Raw genomic sequence first — 5,705 nt, forward strand, 5'->3', positions numbered from 1 at the left:
AAATAAAGAGATGGGTGTCTGAGAAGAACCCGTGTATGTGTGTGTGTGTGTGCGTGTGTGTGTGTAGCAGGATGTAGGATGGACAAGTGTAGAGGTCTAATGTATACATGAGGACCGTAGGTAATAAAATTGTGCTATATGAGGGATTTCTGCTACATGAGTAGATTTTAGCTGCTCTTGACACACAAAAACAGGTTGGAGTAACTCAGTGAGATGACAGATATGCTAATTTGCTTCACTATAGTAACCATTTTACTATCTATATGTAACTCATAACGTCATGCTGTACACCTTAAATATACACGAGAACAGTATTTAAAGGAGTATGTCTGTTATCTCCCACTTTTTGAGGTTCCGTCAATCCAGTCTTATTCCCCACTTCTGCTGAGCCATTCCCACCCACTCCATAATTCAGGTGGGTCCCCTGACTCTCCCACTCTCACACCATCTTCACCTTGACTCCCCTCCTTTGCTCTTGTGCTCAGAAAGGGACAGGCATTGGCTGAGTACTTCCTTGATCCGTCCTGCCTCTGCACCTCTCCGCTCCTACAGGGAGCTCTGTTGTTCTTGTTATCACTGCTGGATTGCCTTGTCTAGTTCTTAGTTATATCATTCTTATCAGTGCCTGGGAAGCCCTAGTCTGCAGAAGAATGAGGTAAATACTGACTACTTCTTGTCTTCTCTTTTCCCATCCCCACTCCCATCCAACAACCACTATTAAATGTTCGAATTCTTTATTTTAATCCTTGCTACATCCCATTTTACTTATGAAGAAAGTAAGATTTAGGAAAGTCAAGAAACTTCTCCACTCAGTTGCAGAGCTGAGATTCAAATCCAGGAATATCTGGCTCCAAAACAATTCTACTTTACTACTTTTTGATGATAATAGAATTTTACTCCCCTTATCCTTTCTCTTCTCCTTCTTTCCAAGAACTCCTAGTAGATTATTTAGTTATTTCAGATGAAATGTGGTACAGAAGAAAAAGGCAGGCTTTGGAACTGTATAGACCTGAATTGGAATTACATCTTCAAGACTTACAAGTGAACTGGCTTTGGACAAATGACTTAACCTGTCTGCCTTTTGGTTTTCTTGTCTCCTAAAATGAGGTCACAGTGCCCTAGAACCCAGTGCAAGGCCTGATATATTACAGACATCCAACAAATACATCTTCATTAATTTCTCCCTCTTTCTTTCCCTTATTATCTTTGCCTTTTGTCTCTCATTTTCCCTTTTTAATTATTAGCTTTAATTCTAGCTCAGGTTGATCTAAATATCAAGTGCTATTAGGAAACAATTTGGGAAATTTGAATACTGCATTTTTCAATATAGTAGAATGATTGTAAATTTTTACATGTAATAATGGTATGATAGCTAAGGTTTTCATTTTTAGAGATGCTTGCAGAAATATTCATGGATGCAGCCAAGTGCGGTGGCTCATGCCTGTAATCCCAGCACTTTGGGAGGCTGAGGCGGACGGATTACGAGGTCAGGAGAACCAGACCATCCTGGCTAACACGGTGAAACCCAGTCTCTACTAAAAATAAAAAATAAAAATAAATTTTTAAAAAATTAACAGAGCATGGTGGCGGGCACCTGTAGTCCCAGCTACTCGAGAGGCTGAGGCAGGAGAATGAGGTGAACCCGGGAGGTGGAGCTTGCAGTGAGTGAAGATCGTGCCACTGCACTCCAGCCTGGGCAACAGAGTGAGACTCTGTGAAAGACAGAGAGAAAGAAGGAAGGAAGGAAGGAAGGAAGGAAGGAAGGAAGGAGGAGGGAGGGAGGGAGGGAGGGAGGGAGGGAGGAGGGAGGGAGGGAAAGAAAGAAAGAAAGAAAAAAGAAAGAAAGAAAGAAAGGAGGGAGGGAGGGAGGGAGGGAGGGAAAGAAGGAGAGAGCGAGGGAAAGAAGGAAAAGAAAGAAAGAAATATTCATATGATGTCTAGGATTTGCCTCCATAAAACCCAGTGAGGTTGGGGGTTGGGAAACAAAAGAAAATATGGATGAGGATGAAACGAGATTGGCTTAGAGTTAGTAGGTGTTGAAGTTGAGCAGTGAGTGCCTGAGGACTTCTTATGCTATGTCTCTACTGCCCTGTATGTTTCAAAATTTCCCAAAAGGAACATTTTCTAAATTGCCCAGTGTAGAAGGCTCAAGCCTTCCGCATCTTTCCCCATCCCCACCGAAGTCCCCAGTCCTCCCCTGGTAACATTCTGGCCAGCTTTCCTCCCTGCTTCCCCAGCACCTCCTGGGGTATTTCAGACTCCGTGCCAGCGGAGCACCACACTGCCTCAGCCCCCGCAGTTGGCACTTGGACAAAAATCTTTTCCTGACCCCAGATGGCATTGCAGCTTCCTCAGTCTGATCCTGTAAGCATATTTTTTTCCAGGCACCTGATTCCTGGATGTGGCAGCAATAAAACCAACCGAGATTGTTTGACTGGCCCCCTCTGGAGCAGGTATTTCCCATTCCGATGCCGTCAGCCATCTGAGCGTGCTGCTTCCAAGAGCTCCGAAATAACAGCCGGGTAAGAATTTCACAGACTGCAGTGAGTGCTTTTAGACTGGTGGCCAGGGTGTTCCTGAGGGATGCAGAGCCACTGGAGTAGAAGATATACTAATATCAGTGATTATTAATTGCAATGCTGATGCAAATCGACAATTCTAGAGATTGCATTTTACTGGGAAGCTGGCATGCGCAAGAGGAAGAAAGCAAAGAGGAAGAACACATGGGGTTTCTTTGCTCTGCCGTTTGTCACACCATATGGACTCTTTAGGTTAAATGTATATAGCAACTCCAGTTTCATTGAAATAAAAAGATAAAGAGCTGAGTTATTGCTGTCTTGGTTATTTCATAAGGAATGAACGAAAAATGGTCAGCAAGATAGGTCAGGCAATGTATGCATGGAGGGCTGGACTTGAGACTTCACTCGGTGGTTCCCAGGTAGTGCTCCAGGAAAGGTCTTTGAGGGTATGGGAGTATTCTGTACTGTCATAAATCCAGAGGGTGGGTTATGCGCAAAGCCCCTCCCACTGGGCTGTGGTTTACTTCTCAGGTCAGGTTGCAAGGTAAAATCAAAATGTCAGACCTGGAGAATGAGCACTCCAATTATTTTTTCTAGAGCAGAAATCCACCCTTGTTTCCAACGCTATGCGTGGCTTCATACTTTCAAAGTACTTCCGTTCTGTCTCTCATTGCAGCCTCATGATCCGTGAGGTTAAGACAGATGTTATGATCCCTATCTGACACTTGGGAAACAACTAAGGCCAAAAGACGTGATGAGAACTGACTTGCCTAAAGCCACACAAGTCTCTTGCTTTCTAGTCTATGTTTTTCTTCCCTACGTTAACCTGCGTTATTATGCTCAAGAGCCATCAGGATCTTCAAGCAAATGGGCTGGGGAGAGTGGCTTAATAGCAGGCAAAGTAGGTTCTAGTGGGTCCCACCACTGGGATCTCTCACCTATCAAAACCAGACAACATTTACCACTGATACTCATATGGGGCAAAGATGCCAACAATAATGGCGATGGCCTAGGGAACTCTGTCCCTCTGCAGTGCTGAATGGAGCACGTACCTTCTTCTCAGCCAGAGAGGACTTGTCCTCCCATGCAGTAAAGCTGCACTGGCAACCCAGCATGTTTTCCAGCACTGGGCTGGTAATTTCTGTACTTCTTCACTAATCTAGATGCAGTGTTGCTCCTCCAAACCTTCCTCACCACTTCCCTTTCTTCTTCCCTTTAGTTAACACGGATGTCTTTAGTTAACACATATTCAGTACTGGCCAGGCACTAGGCTGGGCCATGGGCATAGTGAAAATATTTTTCACCTGTGAACCACAATATATTCATGTCCGCCTTTGTCACTATCTCCTTCCTGGAACATCCACTTCTGTCTTCCCTGTGACTCCACTGCTTGCTTCACCGAACAATTCAGACCTCTCCATTCCCCAGCAGAGCCCTGCACTGAGAATGGCAGGTGAAACTATTTTCACGTTGGGGCTGAGTAAAAGTACTAAGACAAGGAATTCTTTCATGTTATTTTCCTAACTCCAGGATCATTGATCTGTGTAGCCTTAGGTGAGTTACTTAAACTTTCTGAATCTCAGTTTCACCCATTGTAAAATGGAGATGATAAAAACTGCCTGATTTATATACAAATAATCATTGATGTTAACTCCAACTGAAAAGTACAGAGGACAGTATGTAGTCACTGGTTTAATATTTATGGTGTTTTATTAAATGTAATTCACTAATCTAGGCACAAGATAGGATATAAAAGTATGCCCTCAAAGATTTATAATATAGTTTGGGAAGAAAGATTTCATCAGTTACACCAGTACAAGGCCATGAAAGGTGCTAGGGAAGTTTAGGGGAGGAAGAAATAAATTCTGACTGGGGAGCTCAGAGATGGTATCATGAAGGGGGTGGCCTGTGAGCTGGACAATGAGAGACAAATGTGTCTGAGACATGCAGTTTGGAGGGAGGAAACAAAAAGACAATGTGTGCAGAAGGAACACCATGAACAAATGACTGGGTTTAGGGAAAGGGGTGTCCTGCAAGCCCCTGGGTGCCATGTGGTTTAGTCTGGCTGAAGTGTAAGGGTTCATCATGGAGAGTAATCCAAGATAAACCCAGCCATGTGGATTTGAAATGGATTGTCAAATGTTGGGCTTCAGAATTTAGACTTTATTTGAGAAGCCATCTAGAGCCATGGAATCTATTTGAATACAAAGTGTTCAAATACAGAGATGCAGTTTTGGAAGATTCCTTGAACAGCAAAATAGAGAATGGACTACAGATGACATTACACAGGTGCAAGTTACAAAGTGCTGTGATAGTCATTTACTCCAAATAAGCTGTATCAATATCTGTAACTTCTTGTGATTGGTCTCCTTTCTCTGCACCATTTCACAAGTCTTGGGGCTCGCCTTCGCGCATGGTGAGGATCTGCTGGTCCTAACTGGTTGATGGCTGAGTTTCAGTTCTGTGTGTATGCACTGAAGCCCAGTGCAGCAGCTGTCTAAGGTGTCAGCAAAGGATTGAAAGGAGAGGCCAAGCACATTTAAGCTAAAGGTGCTTTTCTCCTCCCTCCACCTTTTCTGCTCAAGTTTGACTCTCAGAGGCTTGCAGCTTCACTCACAAATAGAGACGGCAGAGACAACTGCCAGAGAGCACATCTGGCAGGGCCCTGAGCAGACGTTGTAACCAATGGGATGCAGAGCCCAAGATGCTGACTGGCATCTGAGTTTCAATACTGAACCTTCCCTCCTGCTCTTTTATAACAGAATCTTCTGTGCTTATTGCAAATTGGACATAATAAAAACTGCCCTATTTACACATAAGACCATATAAGGTTGTGAGTGTTACAGCATTCCTCTGGCAAGAAATGAGTAGCATGGAGGCTTAGCTACAAATCTTCTTTCTCTCTCAATGGGAGACCTCAGAGAATAGGCGCATTCAGAGATCAACAAGTTTGTTGTTTGCTTGTTTGTTATACTAGGGAAAGAAAATGTTACCTAGTTACCCTATACTGGGGAAAGAAAATGTTAGAGGACCACGAATCAATGACTAGTTATATAAAATAACCATCCACTTTATGTGCTGGACCCAGCAAACTATGGACTTTTTTTCAGCCCTTGTGTTACAGCTCATTATGAGGATCCCAACTATATTCAGGGCATCTCAACATCCTGGGTTTCCTCACTCCCT

The sequence above is a fragment of the Trachypithecus francoisi genome, unplaced genomic scaffold (genome assembly GCF_009764315.1).
Source record: "Trachypithecus francoisi isolate TF-2019V2 unplaced genomic scaffold, Tfra_2.0 Lachesis_group11, whole genome shotgun sequence".
Taxonomy (NCBI): domain Eukaryota; kingdom Metazoa; phylum Chordata; class Mammalia; order Primates; family Cercopithecidae; genus Trachypithecus; species Trachypithecus francoisi.